Source organism: Rutidosis leptorrhynchoides, chromosome 4 (genome assembly GCF_046630445.1).
Source record: "Rutidosis leptorrhynchoides isolate AG116_Rl617_1_P2 chromosome 4, CSIRO_AGI_Rlap_v1, whole genome shotgun sequence".
In the NCBI taxonomy this organism is placed as follows: domain Eukaryota; kingdom Viridiplantae; phylum Streptophyta; class Magnoliopsida; order Asterales; family Asteraceae; genus Rutidosis; species Rutidosis leptorrhynchoides.
In genome coordinates, this window is record NC_092336.1 from 320,247,679 (window position 1) to 320,274,574 (window position 26,896).

A 26,896-nucleotide genomic window follows, 5' to 3' on the forward strand; every position below is an offset into this window, starting at 1 on the left:
TGGATGATAGGCAGTACTCATGTCTAGACGAGTTCCTAATGCTTGCTGTAATGTCTGCCAGAATCTTGAAATAAATCTGCCATCCCTATCAGAGATAATAGAGATTGGTATTCCATGTCTGGAGACGACTTCCTTCAAATACAGTCATGCTAACTTCTCCATCTTGTCATCTTCTCTTATTGGCAGGAAGTGTGCTGATTTGGTGAGACGATCAACTATTACCCAAATAGTATCAAAACCACTTGCAGTCCTTGGCAATTTAGTGATGAAATCCATGGTAATGTTTTCCCATTTCCATTCCGGGATTTTGGGTTGTTGAAGTAGACCTGATGGTTTCTGATGCTCAGCTTTGACCTTAGAACACGTCAAACATTCTCCTACGTATTTAGCAACATCGGCTTTCATACCCGGCCACCAAAAATGTTTCTTGAGATCCTTGTACATCTTCCCCGTTCCAGGATGTATTGAGTATCTGGTTTTATGAGCTTCTCTAAGTACCATTTCTCTCATATCTCCAAATTTTGGTACCCAAATCCTTTCAGCCCTATACCGGGTTCCGTCTTCCCGAATATTAAGATGCTTCTCCGATCCTTTGGGTATTTCATCCTTTAAATTTCCCTCTTTTAAAACTCCTTGTTGCGCCTCCTTTATTTGAGTAGTAAGGTTATTATGAATCATTATATTCATAGATTTTACTCGAATGGGTTCTCTGTCCTTCCTGCTCAAGGCATCGGCTACCACATTTGCCTTCCCCGGGTGGTAACGAATCTCAAAGTCGTAATCATTCAATAATTCAATCCACCTACGCTGCCTCATATTCAGTTGTTTCTGATTAAATATGTGTTGAAGACTTTTGTGGTCGGTATATATAATACTTTTGACCCCATATAAGTAGTGCCTCCAAGTCTTTAATGCAAAAACAACCGCGCCTAATTCCAAATCATGCGTCGTATAATTTTGTTCGTGAATCTTCAATTGTCTAGACGCATAAGCAATCACCTTCGTTCGTTGCATTAATACACAACCAAGACCTTGCTTTGATGCGTCACAATAAATCACAAAATCATCATTCCCTTCAGGCAATGACAATATAGGTGCCGTAGTTAGCTTTTTCTTCAATAACTGAAACGCTTTCTCTTGTTCATCATTCCATTCAAATTTCTTCCCTTTATGCGTTAATGCAGTCAAGGGTTTTGCTATTCTGGAAAAGTCTTGGATGAACCTTCTGTAGTAACAAGCTAGTCCTAAAAACTGGCGTATGTGTTTCGGAGTTTTCGGGGTTTCCCACTTTTCAACAGTTTCTATCTTTGCCGGATCCACCTTAATACCTTCTTTGTTCACTATGTGACCGAGGAATTGAACTTCTTCCAACCAAAATGCACACTTTGAAAACTTAGCGTACAATTCTTCCTTCCTCAATACTTCTAACACCTTTCTCAAATGTTCACCGTGTTCTTGGTCATTCTTTGAGTAAATAAGTATGTCATCAATGAAAACAATGACAAACTTGTCAAGGTATGGTCCACACACTCGGTTCATAAGATCCATGAACACAGCTGGTGCATTAGTTAAACCAAACGGCATGACCATGAACTCGTAATGACCGTAACGTGTTCTGAAAGCAGTCTTTGGAATATCATCTTCTTTCACCCGCATTTGATGATACCCGGAACGTAAGTCAATCTTTGAATAAACAGACGAGCCTTGTAGTTGATCAAATAAGTCATCGATTCTCGGTAGTGGGTAGCGGTTCTTGATGGTAAGTTTGTTCAACTCTCGGTAGTCGATACACAACCTGAATGTACCATCAATCTTCTTGACAAACAAAACAGGAGCTCCCCACGGTGATGTGCTTGGTCGAATGAAACCACGCTCTAAAAGTTCTTGTAATTGACTTTGTAGTTCTTTCATCTCGCTGGGTGCGAGTCTGTAAGGAGCACGAGCTATTGGTGCAGCTCCTGGTACAAGATCTATTTGAAATTCAACGGATCGATGTGGGGGTAATCCCGGTAATTCTTTCGGAAATACATCGGGAAATTCTTTTGCAATGGGAACATCATTGATGCTCTTTTCTTCAGTTTGTACTTTCTCGACGTGTGCTAGAACAGCATAGCAACCTTTTCTTATTAGTTTTTGTGCCTTCAAATTACTAATAAGATGTAGCTTCGTGTTGCCCTTTTCTCCGTACACCATTAAGGGTTTTCCTTTTTCTCGTATAATGCGAATTGCATTTTTGTAACAAACGATCTCCGCTTTCACTTCTTTCAACCAGTCCATACCGATTATCACATCAAAACTCCCTAACTCTACTGGTATCAAATCAATCTTAAATGTTTCGCTAACCAGTTTAATTTCTCGATTCCGACATATATTATCTGCTGAAATTAATTTACCATTTGCTAATTCGAGTAAAAATTTACTATCCAAAGGCGTCAATGGACAACTTAATTTAGCACAAAAATCTCTACTCATATAGCTTCTATCCGCACCCGAATCAAATAAAACGTAAGCAGATTTATTGTCAATAAGAAACGTACCCGTAACAAGCTCCGGGTCTTCCTGTGCCTCTGCCGCATTAATATTGAAAACTCTTCCATGGCCTTGTCCATTCGTGTTCTCCTGGTTCGGGCAATTTCTAATAATGTGGCCCGGTTTTCCACATTTATAACAAACTACATTGGCATAACTTGCTCCGACACTACTTGCTCCGCCATTACTCGTTCCGACACCATTTGTTCCTTTCGTTCTATTAACCCCTGGTCCGTAGACCTCACACTTCGCCGCGCTATGACCATTTCTTTTACACTTGTTGCAAAATTTGGTGCAGAACCCCGAGTGATTCTTTTCACACCTTTGGCATAGCTGCTTCTGATTGTTGTTGTTGTTGCGGTTATTATTGTTGTTGGGATGATTGTTGTAGTTGCTGTTGTTGTTGTTGTTGTTGTTGTTGTTGTTGTTGGGCCGTTTGTTGTAGTTGCGATTGATGTTGCGATTGTTGGGATAATTGTTGCGATTATTGTTGTAATTGCTGTTGTTGTTGTATTGGTGATTCTTATCACCGTTTTCCTCCCACTTTCTTTTGACTTGCTTCACCTTGGCCTCTTCAGCAGTCTGTTCTTTAATTCTTTCTTCAATTTGGTTCACGAGTTTGTGAGCCATTCTACATGCCTGTTGTATGGAGGCGGGCTCGTGTGAACTTATATCTTCTTGGATTCTTTCCGGTAATCCTTTCACAAACGCGTCGATCTTCTCTTCCTCATCTTCGAATGCTCCCGGACACAATAGGCACAATTCTGTGAATCGTCTTTCGTACGTGGTAATATCAAATCCTTGGGTTCGTAACCCTCTAAATTCTGTCTTGAGCTTATTGACCTCGGTTCTGGGACGGTACTTCTCGTTCATCAAGTGCTTGAATGCTGACCACGGTAGTGCGTACGCATCGTCTTGTCCCACTTGCTCTAGATAGGTATTCCACCATGTTAACGCAGAACCTGTGAAGGTATGCGTAGCGTACTTTACTTTGTCCTCTTCAGTACACTTACTTATGGCAAACACCGATTCGACCTTCTCGGTCCACCGTTTCAATCCGATCGGTCCTTCGGTTCCATCAAATTCCAAAGGTTTGCAGGCAGTGAATTCTTTGTAGGTGCATCCTACACGATTTCCTGTACTGCTAGATCCAAGGTTATTGTTGGTATGTAGCGCAGCCTGTACTGCGGCTATGTTTGAAGCTAGAAAAGTACGGAATTCCTCTTCATTCATATTCACGGTGTGTCGAGTAGTCGGTGCCATTTCCTTCAAAATAGTTAAATGGAACAAGTTAATCATACAGAATATTAAGAGTAGTTAATAGTATTTCGTAGCATAATATGAACTCATTTATAAAAGCTTTTTCTTCATATTAGCGTTTTATAAGTTTAAATTCGGGTAGTACCTACCCGTTAAGTTCATACTTAGTAGCTAATATACAATTCAACTACTACAATTCTATATGAAAAACTGATTATAATAATATTTCGCGTTCAAACTTTTATACAATATTTTACAAACTTACAATACCGCTTATTTTACATAAAGCATGAAATATAGCACACAATAACTTTGATACAAGATAGTTGTGAAGATAATTCTAGCTAGTACACAAGTCGTTCAGCAAAGGCAATAAAGACACGTAATTCATACGTCCAGAAACAAGTCATGCATTCTGGTTTTACTAGGACTACTTCCCATCCTTGGTCTTGTGCAACATAACCGTTATGGCCGTTGATAAGACAGCGTGTTGTAACGTCATCAAAGGGACGAGGGTTACGTAATGTCCAACAGTCCCGTAATAATCTAAAAACCTCATTTCTTACCCCAATTACCGACTCCGTCACTTGTGGAAACGTTTTGTTTAATAGTTGTAGCCCGATGTTCTTGTTCTCACTTTGGTGAGAAGCGAACATTACTAATCCGTAAGCATAACATGCTTCTTTATGTTGCATGTTAGCCGCTTTTTCTAAATCACGAAGTCCAATATTCGGATATATTGAGTCAAAATAATTTCTTAACCCGTTGCGTAAAATAGCATTTGGGTTCCCCGCAATATATGCGTCAAAGTAAACACATCGTAACTTATGGGTTTCCCAATGTGATATCCCCCATCTTTCAAACGAAAGTCTCTTATAAACCAAGACATTCTTGGAATGTTCTTCGAATGTCTTACAAACTGATCTCGCCTTAAATAGTTGTGCCGAAGAATTCTGGCCGACTCTAGACAAGATTTCATCAATCATGTCTCCGGGTAGGTCTCTTAAAATATTGGGTTGTCTATCCATTTTGTGTTTTTAAACTGTAAAATAGACAAGAGTTAGTTTCATAAAAAAATACTTATTAATACAAACAATTTTTACATATATCATAAAGCATAAGAACACTATATTACATATATTACACCACACGAATACAACTATCTTATTCCGACTCGCTCGTTTCTTCTTCTTCGGTTTTGGTTCGTTTTGCCAAGTTTCTAGGGATATATGATGTTCCCCTAATACGGGCTGTCGTTGTCCACATTGGTTTAGAAAAACCTGGTGGTTTAGAGGTTCCCGGGTCATTGTTACAACTTAAGGACTTCGGGGGTTGACGATACATATAAAGTTCATCGGGGTTGGAATTAGATTTCTCTATTTTTATGCCCTTTCCCTTATTATTTTCTTTTGCCTTTTTAAATTCAGTTGGGGTAATTTCTATAACATCATCGAAATTCTCGTCGGAATCCAATTCATCGGAGAATTGGTAATCCTCCCAATATTTTGTTTCCTTGGCGGAAACACCATTGACCATAATTAACCTTGGTCGGTTGGTTGAGGATTCTCTTTTACTTAACCGTTTTATTATTTCCCCCACCGGTTCTATTTCTTCTTCCGGTTCCGATTCTTCTTCCGGTTCCGATTCTTCTTCCGGTTCCGACTCTTCTTCCGGTTCCTCTTCGGGAACTTGTGAATCAGTCCACGAATCATTCCAATTTACATTTGACTCTTCATTATTATTAGGTGAGTCAATGGGACTTGTTCTAGAGGTAGACATCTATCACATAATATCAAACGCGTTAAGAGATTAATATATCACATAATATTCACATGTTAAAAATATATAGTTTCCAACAAAATTTGTTAAGCAATCATTTTTCAAGTAAACACGGTCGAAGTCCAGACTCACTAATGCATCCTAATAAACTCGATAAGACACACTAATGTAAAATTCTGGTTCTCTAAGACCAACGCTCGGATACCAACTGAAATGTCCCGTTCTTATTGATTAAAAACGTTCCATATTAATTGATTTCGTTGCGAGGTTTTGACCTCTATATGAGACGTTTTTCAAAGACTGCATTCATTTTTAAAACAAACCATAACCTTTATTTCATAAATAAAGGTTTAAAAAGCTTTACGTAGATTATCAAATAATGATAATCTAAAATATCCTGTTTACACACGACCATTACATAATGGTTTACAATACAAATATGTTACATCGAAATCAGTTTCTTGAATGCAGTTTTTACACAATATCATACAAACATGGACTCCAAATCTTGTCCTTATTTTAGTATGCAACAGCGGAAGCTCTTAATATTCACCTGAGAATAAACATGCTTTAAACGTCAACAAAAATGTTGGTGAGTTATAGGTTTAACCTATATATATCAAATCGTAACAATAGACCACAAGATTTCATATTTCAATACACATCCCATACATAGAGATAAAAATCATTCATATGGTGAACACCTGGTAACCGACATTAACAAGATGCATATATAAGAATATCCCCATCATTCCGGGACACCCTTCGGATATGATATAAATTTCGAAGTACTAAAGCATCCGGTACTTTGGATGGGGTTTGTTAGGCCCAATAGATCTATCTTTAGGATTCGCGTCAATTAGGGTGTCTGTTCCCTAATTCTTAGATTACCAGACTTAATAAAAAGGGGCATATTCGATTTCGATAATTCAACCATAGAATGTAGTTTCACGTACTTGTGTCTATTTTGTAAATCATTTATAAAACCTGCATGTATTCTCATCCCAAAAATATTAGATTTTAAAAGTGGGACTATAACTCACTTTCACAGATTTTTACTTCGTCGGGAAGTAAGACTTGGCCACTGTTGATTCACGAACCTATAACAATATATACATATATATTAAAGTATGTTCAAAATATATTTACAACACTTTTAATATATTTTGATGTTTTAAGTTTATTAAGTCAGCTGTCCTCGTTAGTAACCTATAACTAGTTGTCCACAGTTAGATGTACAGAAATAAATCGATAAATATTATCTTGAATCAATCCACGACCCAGTGTATACGTATCTCAGTATTGATCACAACTCAAACTATATATATTTTGGAATCAACCTCAACCCTGTATAGCTAACTCCAACATTCACATATAGAGTGTCTATGGTTGTTCCGAAATATATATAGATGTGTCGACATGATAGGTCGAAACATTGTATACGTGTCTATGGTATCTCAAGATTACATAATATACAACACAAGTTGATTAAGTTATGGTTGGAATAGATTTGTTACCAATTTTCACGTAGCTAAAATGAGAAAAATTATCCAATCTTGTTTTACCCATAACTTCTTCATTTTAAATCCGTTTTGAGTGAATCAAATTGCTATGGTTTCATATTGAACTCTATTTTATGAATCTAAACAGAAAAAGTATAGGTTTATAGTCGGAAAAATAAGTTACAAGTCGTTTTTGTAAAGGTAGTCATTTCAGTCGAAAGAACGACGTCTAGATGACCATTTTAGAAAACATACTTCCACTTTGAGTTTAACCATAATTTTTGGATATAGTTTCATGTTCATAATAAAAATCATTTTCTAAGAATAACAACTTTTAAATCAAAGTTTATCATAGTTTTTAATTAACTAACCCAAAACAGCCCGCGGTGTTACTACGACGGCGTAAATCCGGTTTTACGGTGTTTTTCGTGTTTCCAGGTTTTAAATCATTAAGTTAGCATATCATATAGATATAGAACATGTGTTTAGTTGATTTTAAAAGTCAAGTTAGAAGGATTAACTTTTGTTTGCGAACAAGTTTAGAATTAACTAAACTATGTTCTAGTGATTACAAGTTTAAACCTTCGAATAAGATAACTTTATATGTATGAATCGAATGATGTTATTGTGACAACCCGGAAATTTCCAACCAAATTTAAACTTTAATCTTTATATGTTTCCGACACGATAAGCAATATTTGTTAAGTTAAATTTCAAGAATTTTAAACTATGTTCATACATTCATTCAACCTCGACCAAGTTCCAACGATTCACGAACCATTAAACGAATATGATTATATATGTATATGTGTATATATATTATAACTTGAAACGTAAACAAAATATTAGATTAAATACTTTATATGATTGTATCTGTTTCAAAATGTTTATCAATGGAATTAGAAGATAAGATCAAATGATTGAATTATCAGATATATTGAATTATGATTACAAGTCTCTGTTGAAAGGCCCACGTTGATTTGAGAAATCTTTTCATTTTAACAATATTCGGAAAATGGTAAAGTGATTTATAAATATGAATAAATTGTCAATCATTGAGAACTAGACAAAGGATAGTGGAAGATTGAATCTCATAAAGACTCGATTGATCTATTTAGTTTCAAACGTACAAAAACGTTTTCAGTTTAAAAAGAACTTTATTATTAAAACGTATATAACTTTTATAAATATCTAGAACCACTTTTGACAACTCATTACTTAACTAGTATGATAAAGATAACGATATTTATATTTTATTTTATTAAATATATATAACGATTTAAATTAATATTATATATATTTATACGCGTATTATACGTACATAGTTTTATACTTTTACTATACTTAAACTTTACCTTTACTTTATTTTTACTTTACTTTAACTTTAATAATTCATACTTTAATAATTCACTTTAATAATTCAAAAATCTATTATAAATAGAATTCAATAGGTTTCATTATTTCATAGAAACTTGAAAATAGTTTTCTCTAAACTCTCTCAATCGATTTACATATATATATTTACTCCGTGTTATCTCAAGATATTATTAGTATACATAAAATATTACGACGGAGTGCTGTCCGAGTGATTTCGAAGTTGTTTTTTCGAGTGGGATAGGATTAAGGAAATTATGGGTTATAGCTATGGAGGTGATTGAGTATGGTTCATGGGTATGCTCGTGAGGTCAATATAGTATTTATCATCTCCGTTGCGTTTACGTACCTTTCCTGCAATATTGAATCTCAATATTGATATGTGAGTACTCATAATTTAATTTTTACATACTAATAGTGTATCCCTGACTAGTGCTCGAGTATATAGGATTATGTATGCTTGTACTTTTGATATTGCCATTAGATAGGTTATGTTGATTCCTGAATTAGTTACATATACGATTGAGATAAGGTATAAGATATGCATGTCATTGGAAAGCTAGCGAAAAATAGTTGAATTTTGGTTTAAGAATCACTTGAATCCAAGTAACGGTTAGAAAGTTATGAAATAAACAAATTGCATAATTAATTTCGTAATTAAAATTGCTGATGATAATTAGTGAACTAATTTTCTGGGTTATAAAAAGTAGTTATTTGGATTCTACTCGTCGAGTAGATGAATTTTCATATAAAGCACGTCTCGTTTCGTTGAACGGTTGTCAAGTTATGGACAAAAGAAGTTTTGCAAATTTTGATGAAATGTCGAAACGGGAACTGAAATTCTCGCTGATCTGCGTTGTTTCATATATAAAAAAAATACCACTGAATTCTTTGCTGTAAGGTCTAACAAACGACTCTGGCCGTTTGTCAATTCGAGTCTCGACGATTTTTCTAAAAATCATCAAAGTTGACGGTTTGGTCACATTTTAAAATTCTAAAAAGAGCTGAAACTTTTTTATTTAAAAATGTCAGTTTTGTATCAATTGTCATGGTCGGCCAGATATGTGTTTACTCTTGCCAAAAATCATGTTATATCTTTGTGGTAACGAGAATTTGCAGGCTTTGACCGTTTGTCAATACGAGTTTTGAGGAATTTTCTAAAAATCTCCAAAGTATGCTACTCGGTCACTTTTGTAAATTTATTAAAGCTGAAAAATTAACTTTGAAACGCCGAAAACGCGTTGGCAACTACGAGTTGTCTAGGTTTAGTTTACTTATGTAATATTTATGCTTAATCTTTTTGGTAATGTGTAACTTTTATCTTTGGCCGTTTATCAATCGGAGTTCCGATAATTTTTCTAAAAATAGCTGAAGTGGCCCGTTTAGTCATGTTTGATCGAAAATCATTTTTGTATAAGTTATTATATATTTGCATGCGACCTCATTTTTACTTTGACCTTTGACTTTTGACTTTAACCTTTGACTTTTGACTTTGACTTTTGACTTTGAACTTTGACTTTTCCTGTTAACTTTTCAGTTAACTTTTTGTGTTAATTTTCTCTATAAAAAAAAAAAACCTAAAATACTATTTTATGATTATGAAACCATTTGTGTTACGTTGTTTCACACGTCACTTTTTACTAGAATCTTAATTGAGCATGAGTAATATAACATATTACTATACTGTAGAGTCAGACTCGAGCTATAGGATAGGATTACACTATGACCTGACCTAAATTGCTATACAAATATTGACCAACATATAAATATATATAATTAATATAGGTTCGTGAATCCGAGGCCAACCTTGCACTTGTTCAATGACGTTATATGTATTTTTACTACGAAATACAGTATGGTGAGTTTCATTTGCCCTTTTACTCTTTACGTTTTTGGGCTGAGAATACATGCAAATGCTTTATTAACTGTTTTACAATATTTATATGCGTGAGTTTCATTTGCCTTTTTACCCTTTATATTTTTGGGCTGAGAATACATGCGCAATTTTTATAAATGTTTTACGAAATAGACACAAGTAATTGAAACTACATTGTATGGTTGAATTATCGAAATCGAATATGCCCCTTTTTATTAAGTCTGGTAATCTAAGAATTAGGGAACAGACACCCTAATTGACGCGAATCCTAAAGATAGATCTATCGGGCCCAACAAGCCCCATCCAAAGTACCGGATGCTTTAGTACTTCGAAATTTATATCATGTCCGAAGGAGGATCCCGGAATGATAGGGGATATTCTTATATGCATATTGTTAATGTCGGTTACCAGGTGTTCACCATATGAATGATTATTTTTGTCTCTATGCATGGGACGTATATTTATGAGAACTGGAAATGAAATTCTTGTGGTCTATTAAAATGATGGAAATAAATGATTATGATAAACTAATGAACTCACCAACCTTTTGGTTGACACTTTAAAGCATGTTTATTCTCAGGTATTAAAGAAATCTTCCGCTGTGCATTTGCTCATTTTAAAGATATTACTTGGAGTCTTTCATAGCATATTTCGAAGAACGTTGCATTCGAGTCATTGAGTTCATCAAAGATTATTATTAAATCAATTTATAGTTGGATAGTAGATATTATGAAATGGTATGCATGCCTGTCAATTTTCGATGTAAAGAAAGATTGTCTTTTAAAAACGAATTCAATATTTGTAAAATGTATCATATAGAGGTCAAATACCTCGCAATGTAATCAACTATTGTGAATCGTTTATAATGTATATGAACGGGTCCTTTCAGTTGGTATCAGAGCGGTGGTCTTAGCGAACCAGGTCTGCATTAGTGTATCTAACAGATAAGTCGATAGGATGCATTAGTGAGTCTGGACTTCGACCGTCTCTGCATGTCAATAGTTTTGCTTATCATTTTGTGTCAAAAATTAACTACTTATCATCCTCAGGAAATTACCTGCTTATCATTTTTAGTCTAAGACACGTCTTGCTGCATTGATTGCATGAATAGTGTATAGACAAAAATTCATATCTTAGCGTATCTGCTAAATCATATCTTATCGTATCTATTACTGTAAACGTTGCCTGATATATCTCATAAATTCCTCCGTAAGTTACGAAATCTTTTGTTCTATATATATGGATATTCTATGTAATTAGAATACCATCCGATAACCGAAAATCATTTCATATCGAAAAGAAAAAAATCCTTATTCAATCGTACGAAATGGAATTCATCATTAATTCAAGTTCCTCGGATTTCGAAATGGAATCCCACTCCAGCTCCGAAAGCAGTGTGACCGGAATAGATCAACCAATCAGTCATCACCTATTCTGGATGAATTGGGGATGGGTTCATAGCCTCCTCAATCATTGGAGACAAGAAGAAGGTGATCCCTTCCATCCACCACATTGCCCTCTTGACGAAGAACCTGAAGCACTTACCGACGAACCTGTCCGAAACACCATGTTCTCGCTCATTTCCAGAGTATCTCGTCACGATTATATATTACATCAAATTTTAGATTTTATTTATCCGCTCGTCCGAACCGACAATCATCCCGGTGTAATAGAAGAAGTCAACGAGCTTCGCGCTCGGGTAGTGGCTTTGGAGAATATAGTGCAGAGATTACAAACACCAGCAGCAGCATCAGCAGCATAACCAGTACCACCATCATCAACGCCAACAGTACTATTACCACCTCCAACCACAACCGCGTCGTAAACCACAACTTAACAATCTGTCCCACGAGCATCAACGTCATACGCACCATAGATACCAAGGAGTACCAACAACAATAACTGACGAAGTATTAATTCATAACTTCATTGGAGAAATACTCCGCAACGATTATGTAATCTCTAAAGTCTTAGAGATTATCTATTCTAACCCTAACCATAAATCAGATGAGTGAATCGAAATGATAGAAGGAAGAGTAGAAACCCTGACAAGAATTATGCGTGATTTATAAGTTAGACTTGTTTTACCAACAGCATCAACAGTACCGTAGCATCACCATCACAGTCAGTGCCGTCAGTGTCATCAGAATCAGCAGCACCTATAACATCACAAACTCCGTCAGTTCGAGAATCACCGTGGACATCATTACGAATCAATAACACGTATATTGTATCAACGAGTTATGAAGTATTAACTCATTTCCTCTGAAGAAATTATATGTATATTACATATATACAAATTTTGAGATCAAAATAAATCTTTCGTACTAAGCTATTATGTATGAATTAAATAAGGGTAGATACTACTCGATTAAATTCATATTACTAATATGCTAAGATGTACATCCTTCCTTAACAACTTAACCATCGTTAACTACAATCTCTGTTTTAATTCAATAAATTCCATCTCATAATAAATCAAGTGTATTATTCAAATATATGTTTGATTTTACACTTTCATTATCGATGTACTCGAAACTTTTCAAATAACATCATTCATACTTTGCGAAATTCACAAGAATTCCACGAACCGAACATCATACATCAACAAATAACTAAGTATTGATTCATAATTCCAATGTCATTAAAGAAATACTGCGTAAAAGTTATGTACTTTTTAAAGCCTTTAGGGATTATTCAATTCTAGTTTCAACCGTAAATCAAATGAGTTTAATTTAATATTAACTCATTAAATCTATGTTACATCTGAAGAAAATATACATATATATATTTTCATAAAGACTGTAATAAAATTCTTTTGTACAAAATATTAATTGTGAAATTTTTTTTAACGGGTAGGTAATACCCGAGAGATATATAAATTCACAATTAATATGTTACATTCTTCGAATCTGATTCAGGAAATCATCCATTATACTCCCTACTTTCACAACAATATACATTCTTTTATAGAAATCAAAACAACCATACTCATTCAAAATTTAATTACATATTCTGATTTTGAAATCTCAAAATTCAACTTGAGATATGACCAAAATCATCACTCTTAGATCCTTACATCTTTCACAAGCTATATTTTGACTTCAAAACTGTGTTAGAACATCAAATGTATGTTAACGATTACAATCTGTGTTCAAACCCTTCGAAAATTTTTGAAGACACTTCGAATGATGAACAATCGAGATGATGATCCAACCACATGTTACCCACAGTTGTGTACCCGAAAAACTCTTGAAACCAAAGTAAAAGTTTAAACAACGTATCCGCGTCAGATTCTTTAGCATTTATTAGCAAAAATAACTTTGCGACTCCTATTTAAAGTAGCCAGTTATGTCACAGCTCCAGCAAGTCAACTTCGACTTTTCAGTCAGACTAACCTTATTATAACCTTGAGATATACACCATCGTTACCAGGGAACCTTTTACATTCCACCACATTAATAACAGATGTATCAACAACTTCATTACCCTTTGACTTTAGCCTCTCCAAAAAGTCATTATAATTATTCATTGAAACCCCATCATTTACTCATTCGTATCTTGTAATGAGATTTCCATACGAATCATTGGGAATTAGCAATCAATATTTTGAAATCTCGCAGCATGTCTACGCCAACAGTTATATGTGTATATATAACGTCTATCTTCTGGACTTAACTTGAATGTGAAGATTCTGAAAAACACTTCGAACTACGAATTGGTTCTCCGAAAATGGAAAAATACTGATGAAGCAGCAAAAAAAATTATAAACGACCTTAACAGTAAAAGTTTGATGATAATGAATAGGTGTGCTGGCAAAGCGCAGAAAAAGAGAAGTCTTGGAACTGGAAAACGGATTGAGCAAAGTAGGAAGGAGGCTGTGGACAAATTACAAAGACTGAACCTGACTTTAAAGGATCCAAATAATTCAGTATCTGCTGAAGTCATTAACGAATACCTTGCTCCTGACTCTAAACCCCTGTGGACAATATTCTTCATCATCCTCTGATATTAGAAATTCTAAAATATCATCATATCTTTCATTATAAATATCCTCCATATTTCTGAAGATATTTTCTTAATTTTTCTTATTTGAAATCATTTACCTCTTCGCGCTATCTGCATTACATCATAAAAGAAACTATTTTAGCTTCTAAATTCTGAAACATTCAAGTTTAAAATAGGAATATTTTGAAGTAGTGTTGGGAACTGAAGCATGAATTAGTATAATATAATGACACTTGATCAATGTGATTATATTACAGTAAGTCATCCTGAGTTTCTAAATGGAACGTGATGATTCACAGATCATAACATCATCATGTGCCATGTTATACGACTCTTGTATTCTATTTAATCTCTAAAATATCAAGAAAATATTTCTTGATGATTCGGCCTTTTCCAAGGTATTCTAGTAATTTGACAAGTCAAGATCGTGCCATCATAATTTCCTTCCTAGAACATTAACAATGTTCATTCCGAAATTCATATCTGTGAATTCTGGACCATTACAAGCGGTGCTTAATCGCAAGAAGAAGAAACGAAAGGACAAAACTCCAAAATAGAAATTGGAGTATAAATTGCAGCAAATAAAAGAGAGCATTAACTGTGAATGATAATGATTATAGAAGACAGAAGCAGAGACTTTGAAATATAAGGGAACATATAAATCCCAACGACAAACCAGAAATTATAAACCATATATATCGATGCATATAGCAATATAAAGACACGGGAGAACTAGAAACACTATAAACCCAAGAGTATAGTAGAAGTAAATAGATTCTTCCGGCGGTAGATGAAAAAGAAGAATGACCGATATGAAAGTTAGAAGTATATCGAGAATCAGAACTGGATGGAGCATATTGATGAATACTTTAAAATATGAGTTGAGGGGGAAAGAATAGAAGTTGATGAAACATGACTAGGAACTTAGAAATCAACAGATTTAACTCACACAATGGCGGAATAAGTGAATCAAACCCTCTAGTGAATAGGTTATGTTTTTTTGTTTTTTTGGTTAATTTAGTCAAACCACAACTAAATCAAGTGTGATTAGATCAACACCTAGAGCTATTATTCACCACTTAGGTGATTTGGACTGAGAGAGAATCGGAGGAGCTCACTATATCTGAGTGTGTGTAACAAATGAGATGCTTAACCTAAAATGAAGAACATAAAACTTTATATACCCCTGCTGTTGACTCACCCATACGATTCATTCATCACACGTACGAGTTGGCTTCATCGGCCGTACGGGTGATCATTCACTCGTGTCTTCTCATTTAGGTTGTAATTGTGACTTAGCTCAGCATCAACCGTGCGTATGAGCCTGTCAGCCGTACTAGTGAGGCTTCACTCGTACGTCTGACTAAGTCTAACATAGTCAAACATCTAAATCTCGATCCTGCAGTTCCTGTAACCACATACAAACACGGATAGGATAATAACGAGCAATCATGGTGGCCTGTAAACTGTTGTACCTGCAATGGAAGTGGGTAGATGTCTAGGGACTTGCATAAAATGCATCAACAGCTGGTGTGAGTTGTAAGGAAACGAAGGAGGTGAATTTATAAGAAAATCTCCGACAGAACAATTAAAATGGACGATCGCATTTAAAGAGGATCCTAATTCCCTTGTTTACCGGAGAGTCAAATCTTATTAAGAAGATTTTCTTCAAATCCCTTAAAATCTGGGAATCAATCATATCTACGTCAAATGATAAGATGAATCTACACTTACTCATTTCACTCTTCTATGTTAGCTTCATTCGTACTCTTCATATAAATGGATTGTTTATCCAAATTATTCGCTGATGATAAAACTCTAATTTTCAGCCCGTATGCATCATGAAAACATACTTATTATCATTCACGACCTTTCCACTCAAATTTCGGGACGAAATTTCTTTAACGGGTAGGTACTGTGACAACCCGGAAATTTCCAACCAAATTTAAACTTTAATCTTTATATGTTTCCGACACGATAAGCAATATTTGTTAAGTTAAATTTCAAGAATTTTAAACTATGTTCATACATTCATTCAACCTCGACCAAGTTCCAACGATTCACGAACCATTAAACGAATATGATTATATATGTATATGTGTATATATATTATAACTTGAAACGTAAACAAAATATTAGATTAAATACTTTATATGATTGTATCTGTTTCAAAATGTTTATCAATGGAATTAGAAGATAAGATCAAATGATTGAATTATCAGATATATTGAATTATGATTACAAGTCTCTGTTGAAAGGCCCACGTTGATTTGAGAAATCTTTTCATTTTAACAATATTCGGAAAATGGTAAAGTGATTTATAAATATGAATAAATTGTCAATCATTGAGAACTAGACAAAGGATAGTGGAAGATTGAATCTCATAAAGACTCGATTGATCTATTTAGTTTCAAACGTACAAAAACGTTTTCAGTTTAAAAAGAACTTTATTATTAAAACGTATATAACTTTTATAAATATCTAGAACCACTTTTGACAACTCATTACTTAACTAGTATGATAAAGATAACGATATTTATATTTTATTTTATTAAATATATATAACGATTTAAATTAATATTATATATATTTATACGCGTATTATACGTACATAGTTTTATACTTTTACTATACTTAAACTTTACCTTTACTTTATTTTTACTTTACTTTAACTTTAATAATTCATACTTTAATAATTCACTTTAATAATTCAAAAATCTATTATAAATAGAATTCAATAGGTTTCATTATTTCATAGAAACTTGAAAATAGTTTTCTCTAAACTCTCTCAATCGATTTACATATATATATTTACTCCGTGTTATCTCAAGATATTATTAGTATACATAAAATATTACGACGGAGTGCTGTCCGAGTGATTTCGAAGTTGTTTTTTCGAGTGGGATAGGATTAAGGAAATTATGGGTTATAGCTATGGAGGTGATTGAGTATGGTTCATGGGTATGCTCGTGAGGTCAATATAGTATTTATCATCTCCGTTGCGTTTACGTACCTTTCCTGCAATATTGAATCTCAATATTGATATGTGAGTACTCATAATTTAATTTTTACATACTAATAGTGTATCCCTGACTAGTGCTCGAGTATATAGGATTATGTATGCTTGTACTTTTGATATTGCCATTAGATAGGTTATGTTGATTCCTGAATTAGTTACATATACGATTGAGATAAGGTATAAGATATGCATGTCATTGGAAAGCTAGCGAAAAATAGTTGAATTTTGGTTTAAGAATCACTTGAATCCAAGTAACGGTTAGAAAGTTATGAAATAAACAAATTGCATAATTAATTTCGTAATTAAAATTGCTGATGATAATTAGTGAACTAATTTTCTGGGTTATAAAAAGTAGTTATTTGGATTCTACTCGTCGAGTAGATGAATTTTCATATAAAGCACGTCTCGTTTCGTTGAACGGTTGTCAAGTTATGGACAAAAGAAGTTTTGCAAATTTTGATGAAATGTCGAAACGGGAACTGAAATTCTCGCTGATCTGCGTTGTTTCATATATAAAAAAAATACCACTGAATTCTTTGCTGTAAGGTCTAACAAACGACTCTGGCCGTTTGTCAATTCGAGTCTCGACGATTTTTCTAAAAATCATCAAAGTTGACGGTTTGGTCACATTTTAAAATTCTAAAAAGAGCTGAAACTTTTTTATTTAAAAATGTCAGTTTTGTATCAATTGTCATGGTCGGCCAGATATGTGTTTACTCTTGCCAAAAATCATGTTATATCTTTGTGGTAACGAGAATTTGCAGGCTTTGACCGTTTGTCAATACGAGTTTTGAGGAATTTTCTAAAAATCTCCAAAGTATGCTACTCGGTCACTTTTGTAAATTTATTAAAGCTGAAAAATTAACTTTGAAACGCCGAAAACGCGTTGGCAACTACGAGTTGTCTAGGTTTAGTTTACTTATGTAATATTTATGCTTAATCTTTTTGGTAATGTGTAACTTTTATCTTTGGCCGTTTATCAATCGGAGTTCCGATAATTTTTCTAAAAATAGCTGAAGTGGCCCGTTTAGTCATGTTTGATCGAAAATCATTTTTGTATAAGTTATTATATATTTGCATGCGACCTCATTTTTACTTTGACCTTTGACTTTTGACTTTAACCTTTGACTTTTGACTTTGACTTTTGACTTTGAACTTTGACTTTTCCTGTTAACTTTTCAGTTAACTTTTTGTGTTAATTTTCTCTATAAAAAAAAAAAAACCTAAAATACTATTTTATGATTATGAAACCATTTGTGTTACGTTGTTTCACACGTCACTTTTTACTAGAATCTTAATTGAGCATGAGTAATATAACATATTACTATACTGTAGAGTCAGACTCGAGCTATAGGATAGGATTACACTATGACCTGACCTAAATTGCTATACAAATATTGACCAACATATAAATATATATAATTAATATAGGTTCGTGAATCCGAGGCCAACCTTGCACTTGTTCAATGACGTTATATGTATTTTTACTACGAAATACAGTATGGTGAGTTTCATTTGCCCTTTTACTCTTTACGTTTTTGGGCTGAGAATACATGCAAATGCTTTATTAACTGTTTTACAATATTTATATGCGTGAGTTTCATTTGCCTTTTTACCCTTTATATTTTTGGGCTGAGAATACATGCGCAATTTTTATAAATGTTTTACGAAATAGACACAAGTAATTGAAACTACATTGTATGGTTGAATTATCGAAATCGAATATGCCCCTTTTTATTAAGTCTGGTAATCTAAGAATTAGGGAACAGACACCCTAATTGACGCGAATCCTAAAGATAGATCTATCGGGCCCAACAAGCCCCATCCAAAGTACCGGATGCTTTAGTACTTCGAAATTTATATCATGTCCGAAGGAGGATCCCGGAATGATAGGGGATATTCTTATATGCATATTGTTAATGTCGGTTACCAGGTGTTCACCATATGAATGATTATTTTTGTCTCTATGCATGGGACGTATATTTATGAGAACTGGAAATGAAATTCTTGTGGTCTATTAAAATGATGGAAATAAATGATTATGATAAACTAATGAACTCACCAACCTTTTGGTTGACACTTTAAAGCATGTTTATTCTCAGGTATTAAAGAAATCTTCCGCTGTGCATTTGCTCATTTTAAAGATATTACTTGGAGTCTTTCATAGCATATTTCGAAGAACGTTGCATTCGAGTCATTGAGTTCATCAAAGATTATTATTAAATCAATTTATAGTTGGATAGTAGATATTATGAAATGGTATGCATGCCTGTCAATTTTCGATGTAAAGAAAGATTGTCTTTTAAAAACGAATTCAATATTTGTAAAATGTATCATATAGAGGTCAAATACCTCGCAATGTAATCAACTATTGTGAATCGTTTATAATGTATATGAACGGGTCCTTTCAGTTATGAACATCATTACTACCTTAATTTCCTTGGATAAACCTACTGGAAAAGAGAAAAATGGATCTAGCTTCAATGGATCCTTGGATGGCTCGAAGTTCTTGAAGCAGAATCATGACACGAAAACAAGTTCAAGTAAGATCGTCACTTGAAATAAGATTGTTATAGTTATAGAAATTGAACCAAAGTTTGAATATGATTATTACCTTGTATTAGAATGATAACCTACTGTAAGAAACAAAGATTTCTTGAGGTTGGATGATCACCTTACAAGATTGGAAGTGAGCTAGCAAACTTGAAAGTATTCTTGATTTTATGAAACTAGAACTTTTGGAATTTATGAAGAACACTTAGAACTTGAAGATAGAACTTGAGAGAGATCAATTAGATGAAGAAAATTGAAGAATGAAAGTGTTTGTAGGTGTTTTTGGTCGTTGGTGTATGGATTAGATATAAAGGATATGTAATTTTGTTTTCATGTAAATAAGTCATGAATGATTACTCATATTTTTGTAATTTTATGAGATATTTCATGCTAGTTGCCAAATGATGGTTCCCACATGTGTTAGGTGACTCACATGGGCTGCTAAGAGCTGATCATTGGAGTGTATATACCAATAGTACATACATCTAAAAGCTGTGTATTGTACGAGTACGAATACGGGTGCATACGAGTAGAATTGTTGATGAAACTGAACGAGGATGTAATTGTAAGCATTTTTGTTAAGTAGAAGTATTTTGATAAGTGTATTGAAGTCTTTCAAAAGTGTATAAATACATATTAAAACACTACATGTATATACATTTTAACTGAGTCGTTAAGTCATCGTTAGTCGTTACATGTAAGTGTTGTTTTGAAACCTTTAGGTTAACGATCTTGTTAAATGTTGTTAACCCAATGTTTATAATATCAAATGAGATTTTAAATTATTATATTATCATGATATTATCATGTATGAATATCTCTTAATATGATATATATACATTAAATGTCTTTACAACGATAATCGTTACATATATGTCTCGTTTAAAAATCATTAAGTTAGTAGTCTTGTTTTTACATATGTAGTTCATTGTTAATATACTTTATCATATGTTTTCTTATCATAGTATCATGTTAACTATATATATATCCATTTATATGTCATCATATAGTTTTTACAAGTTTTAACGTTCGTGAATCACCGATCAACTTGGGTGGTCAATTGTCTATATGAAACATATTTCAATTAATCAAGTCTTAACAAGTTTGATTGCTTAACATGTTGGAAACATTTAATCATGTAAATATCAATCTCAATTAATATATATAAACATGGAAAAGTTCGGGTCACTACATGTATTTCATTGTTAATATACTTAATGATATGTTTACTTATCATAGTATCATGTTAACTATATATATATCCATATATATGTCATCATATAGTTTTTACAAGTTTTAACGTTCGTGAATCACCGGTCAACTTGGGTGGTCAATTGTCTATATGAAACATATTTCAATTAATCAAGTCTTAACAAGTTTGATTGCTTAACATGTTGGAAACATTTAATCATGTAAATATCAATCTCAATTAATATATATAAACATGGAAAAGTTCGGGTCACTACAGTACCTACCCGTTAAATAAATTTCGTCCCGAAATTTTAAGCTGTTGAAGGTGTTGACGAATCTTCTGGAAATAGATGCGGGTATTTCTTCTTCATCTGATCTTCACGCTCCCAGGTGAACTCGGGTCCTCTACGAGCATTCCATTGAACCTTAACAATTGGTATCTTGTTTTGCTTAAGTCTTTTAACCTCACGATCCATTATTTCGACGGGTTCTTCGATGAATTGAAGTTTTTCATTGATTTGGATTTCATCTAACGGAATAGTGAGATCTTCTTTAGCAAAACATTTCTTCAAATTCGAGACGTGGAAAGTGTTATGTACAGCCGCGAGTTGTTGAGGTAACTCAAGTCGGTAAGCTACTGGTCCGACACGATCAATAATCTTGAATGGTCCAATATACCTTGGATTTAATTTCCCTCGTTTACCAAATCGAACAATGCCTTTCCAAGGTGCAACTTTAAGCATGACCATCTCTCCAATTTCAAATTCTATATCTTTTCTTTTAATGTCAGCGTAGCTCTTTTATCGACTTTGGGCGGTTTTCAACCGTTGTTGAATTTGGATGATCTTCTCGGTAGTTTCTTGTATAATCTTTGGACCCGTAATCTGTCTATCCCCCACTTCACTCCAACAAATCGGAGACCTGCACTTTCTACCATAAACTGCTTCAAACGGCACCATCTCAATGCTTGAATGGTAGCTGTTGTTGTAGGAAAATTCTGCTAACAGTAGATGTCGATCCCAACTGTTTCCGAAATCAATAACACATGCTCGTAGCATGTCTTCAAGCGTTTGTATCGTCCTTTCGCTCTGCCCATCAGTTTGTGGATGATAGGCAGTACTCATGTCTAGACGAGTTCCTAATGCTTGCTGTAATGTCTGCCAGAATCTTGAAATAAATCTGCCATCCCTATCAGAGATAATAGAGATTGGTATTCCATGTCTGGAGACGACTTCCTTCAAATACAGTCGTGCTAACTTCTCCATCTTGTCATCTTCTCTTATTGGCAGGAAGTGTGCTGATTTGGTGAGACGATCAACTATTACCCAAATAGTATCAAAACCACTTGCAGTCCTTGGCAATTTAGTGATGAAATCCATGGTAATGTTTTCCCATTCCATTCCAGAATTTCGGGTTGTTGAAGTAGACCTGATGGTTTCTGATGCTCAGCTTTGACCTTAGAACACGTCAAACATTCTCCTACGTATTTGGCAACATCGGCTTTCATACCCGGCCACCAAAAATGTTTCTTGATATCCTTGTACATCTTCCCCGTTCCAGGATGTATTGAGTATCTGGTTTTATGAGCTTCTCTAAGTACCATTTCTCTCATATCTCCAAATTTTGGTACCCAAATCCTTTCAGCCCTATACCGGGTTCCGTCTTCCCGAATATTAAGATGCTTCTCCGATCCTTTGGGTTTTTCATCCTTTAAATTTCCCTCTTTTAAAACTCCTTGTTGCGCCTCCTTTATTTGAGTAGTAAGGTTATTATGAATCATTATATTCATAGATTTTACTCGAATGGGTTCTCTGTCCTTCCTGCTCAAGGCATCGGCTACCACATTTGCCTTCCCCGGGTGGTAACGAATCTCAAAGTCGTAATTATTCAACAATTCAATCCACCTACGTTGCCTCATATTCAGTTGTTTCTGATTAAATATGTGTTGAAGACTTTTGTGGTCGGTATATATAATACTTTTGACCCCATATAAGTAGTGCCTCCAAGTCTTTAATGCAAAAACAACCGCGCCTAATTCCAAATCATGCGTCCTATAATTTTGTTCATGAATCTTCAATTGTCTAGACGCATAAGCAATCACCTTCGTTCGTTGCATTAATACACAACCGAGACCTTGCTTTGATGCATCACAATAAATCACAAAATCATCATTCCCTTCAGGCAATGACAATATAGGTGCCGTAGTTAGCTTTTTCTTCAATAACTGAAACGCTTTCTCTTGTTCATCATTCCATTCAAATTTCTTCCCTTTATGCGTTAATGCAGTCAAGGGTTTTGCTATTCTGGAAAAGTCTTGGATGAACCTTCTGTAGTAACCAGCTAGTCCTAAAAACTGGCGTACGTGTTTCGGAGTTTTTGGGGTTTCCCACTTTTCAACAGTTTCTATCTTTGCCGGATCCACCTTAATACCTTCTTTGTTCACTATGTGACCGAGGAATTGAACTTCTTCCAACCAAAATGCACACTTTGAAAACTTAGCGTACAATTCTTCCTTCCTCAATACTTCTAACACCTTTCTCAAATGTTCACCGTGTTCTTGGTCATTCTTTGAGTAAATAAGTATGTCATCAATGAAAACAATGACAAACTTGTCAAGGTATGGTCCACACACTCGGTTCATAAGGTCCATGAACACAGCTGGTGCATTAGTTAAACCAAACGGCATGACCATAAACTCGTAATGACCGTAACGTGTTCTGAAAGCAGTCTTTGGAATATCATCTTCTTTCACCCGCATTTGATGATACCCGGAACGTAAGTCAATCTTTGAATAAACAGATGAGCCTTGTAGTTGATCAAATAAGTCATCGATTCTCGGTAGTGGGTAGCGGTTCTTGATGGTAAGTTTGTTCAACTCTCGGTAGTCGATACACAACCTGAATGTACCATCTTTCTTCTTGACAAACAAAACAGGAGCTCCCCACGGTGATGTGCTTGGTCGAATGAAACCACGCTCTAAAAGTTCTTGTAATTGGCTTTGTAGTTCTTTCATCTCGTTGGGTGCGAGTCTGTAAGGAGCACGAGCTATTGGTGCAGCTCCTGGTACAAGATCTATTTGAAATTCAACGGATCGATGTGGGGGTAATCTCGGTAATTCTTTCGGAAATACATCGGGAAATTCCTTTGCAATGGGAACATCATTGATGCTCTTTTCTTCAGTTTGTACTTTCTCGACGTGTGCTAGAACAGCATAGCAACATTTTCTTATTAGTTTTTGTGCCTTCAAATTACTAATAAGATGTAGCTTCGTGTTGCCCTTTTCTCCGTACACCTTTAAGGGTTTTCCTTTTTCTCGTATAATGCGAATTGCATTTTTGTAACAAACGATCTCTGCTTTCACTTCTTTCAACCAGTCCATACCGATTATCACATCAAAACTCCCTAACTCTACTGGTATCAAATCAATCTTAAATGTTTCGCTAACCAGTTTAATTTCTCGATTCCGACATATATTATCTGCTGAAATTAATTTACCATTTGCTAATTCGAGTAAAAATTTACTATCCAAAGGCGTCAATGGACAACTTAATTTATCACAAAAATCTCTACTCATATAGCTTCTATCCGCACCCGAATCAAATAAAACGTAAGCAGATTTATTGTCAATAAGAAACGTACCCGTAACAAGCTCCGGGTCTTCCTGTGCCTCTGCCGCATTAATATTGAAAACTCTTCCGCGGCCTTGTCCATTCGTGTTCTCCTGGTTCGGGCAATTTCTAATAATGTGGCCCGGTTTTCCACATTTATAACAAACTACATTGGCATAACTTGCTCCGACACTACTTGCTCTGCCATTACTCGTTCCGACACCATTTGTTCCTTTCGTTCTATTAACCCCTGGTCCGTAGACCTCACACTTCGCCGCGCTATGACCATTTCTTTTACACTTGTTGCAAAATTTGGTGCAGAACCCCGAGTGATACTTTTCACACCTTTGGCATAGCTGCTTCTGATTGTTGTTGTTGTTGTTGCGGTTATTATTGTTGTTGGGATGATTGTTGTAGTTGCTGTTGCTGTTGTTGTTGTTGTTGTTGTTGCTGTTGTTGTTGTTGTTGTTGGGCCGTTTGTTGTAGTTGCGATTGATGTTGCGATTGTTGGGATAATTGTTGCGATTATTGTTGTAATTGCTGTTGTTGTTGTATTGGTGATTCTTATCACCGTTTTCCTCCCACTTTCTTTTGACTTGCTTCACATTGGCCTCTTCAGCAGTCTGTTCTTTAATTCTTTCTTCAATCTGGTTCACTAGTTTGTGAGCCATTCTACATGCCTGTTGTATAGAGGCGGGCTCGTGTGAACTTATATCTTCTTGGATTCTTTCCGGTAATCCTTTCACAAATGCGTCGATCTTCTCTTCCTCATCTTCGAATGCTCCCGGACACAATAGGCACAATTCTGTGAATCGTCTTTCGTACATGGTAATATCAAATCCTTGGGTTCGTAACCCTCTAAGTTCTATCTTGAGCTTATTGACCTCGGTTCTGGGATGGTACTTCTCGTTCATCAAGTGACCACGATAGTGCGTACGCATCGTCTTGTCCCACTTGCTCTAGATAGGTATTCCACCATGTTAACGCAGAACCTGTGAAGGTATGCGTAGCGTACTTCACTTTGTCCTCTTCAGTACACTTACTTATGGCAAACACCGATTCGACCTTCTCGGTCCACCGTTTCAATCCGATCGGTCCTTCGGTTCCATCAAATTCCAAAGGTTTGCAGGCAGTGAATTCTTTGTAGGTGCATCCTACACGATTTCCTGTACTGCTAGATCCAAGGTTATTGTTGGTATGTAGCGCAGCCTGTACTGCGGCTATGTTTGAAGCTAGAAAAGTACGGAATTCCTCTTCATTCATATTCACGGTGTGTCGAGTAGTCGGTGCCATTTCCTTCAAAATAGTCAAATGGAACAAGTTAATCATACAGAATATTAAGAGTAGTTAATAGTATTTCGTAGCATAATATGAACTCATTTATAAAAGCTTTTTCTTCATATTAGCATTTTATAAGTTTAAATTCGGGTAGTACCTACCCGTTAAGTTCATACTTAGTAGCTAATATACAATTCAACTACTACAATTCTATATGAAAAACTGATTATAATAATATTTCGCGTTCAAACTTTTTCACAATATTTTACAAACTTACAATACCGCTTATTTTACATATAGCATGAAATATAGCACACAATAAATTTGATACAAGATGGTTGTGAAGATAATTCTAGCTAGTACACAAGTCGTTCAGCAAAGGCAATAAATACACGTAATTCATACGTCCAGAAACAAGTCATGCATTCTGGTTTTACTAGGATTACTTCCCATCCTTGGTCTTGTGGAACATAACCGTTATGGCCGTTGATAAGACAGCGTGTTGTAACGTCGTCAAAGGGACCAGGGTTACGTAATGTCCAACAGTCCCGTAATAATCTAAAAACCTCATTTCTTACCCCAATTACCGACTCCGTCACTTGTGGAAACGTTTTGTTTAATAGTTGTAGCCCGATGTTCTTGTTCTCACTTTGGTGAGAAGCGAACATTACTAATCCGTAAGCATAACATGCTTCTTTATGTTGCATGTTAGCCGCTTTTTCTAAATCACGAAGTCCAATATTCGGATATATTGAGTCAAAATAATTTCTTAACCCGTTGCGTAAAATAGCATTTGGGTTCCCCGCAATATATGCGTCAAAGTAAACACATCGTAACTTATGGGTTTCCCAATGTGATATCCCCCATCTTTCAAACGAAAGTCTCTTATAAACCAAGACATTCTTGGAACGTTCTTCGA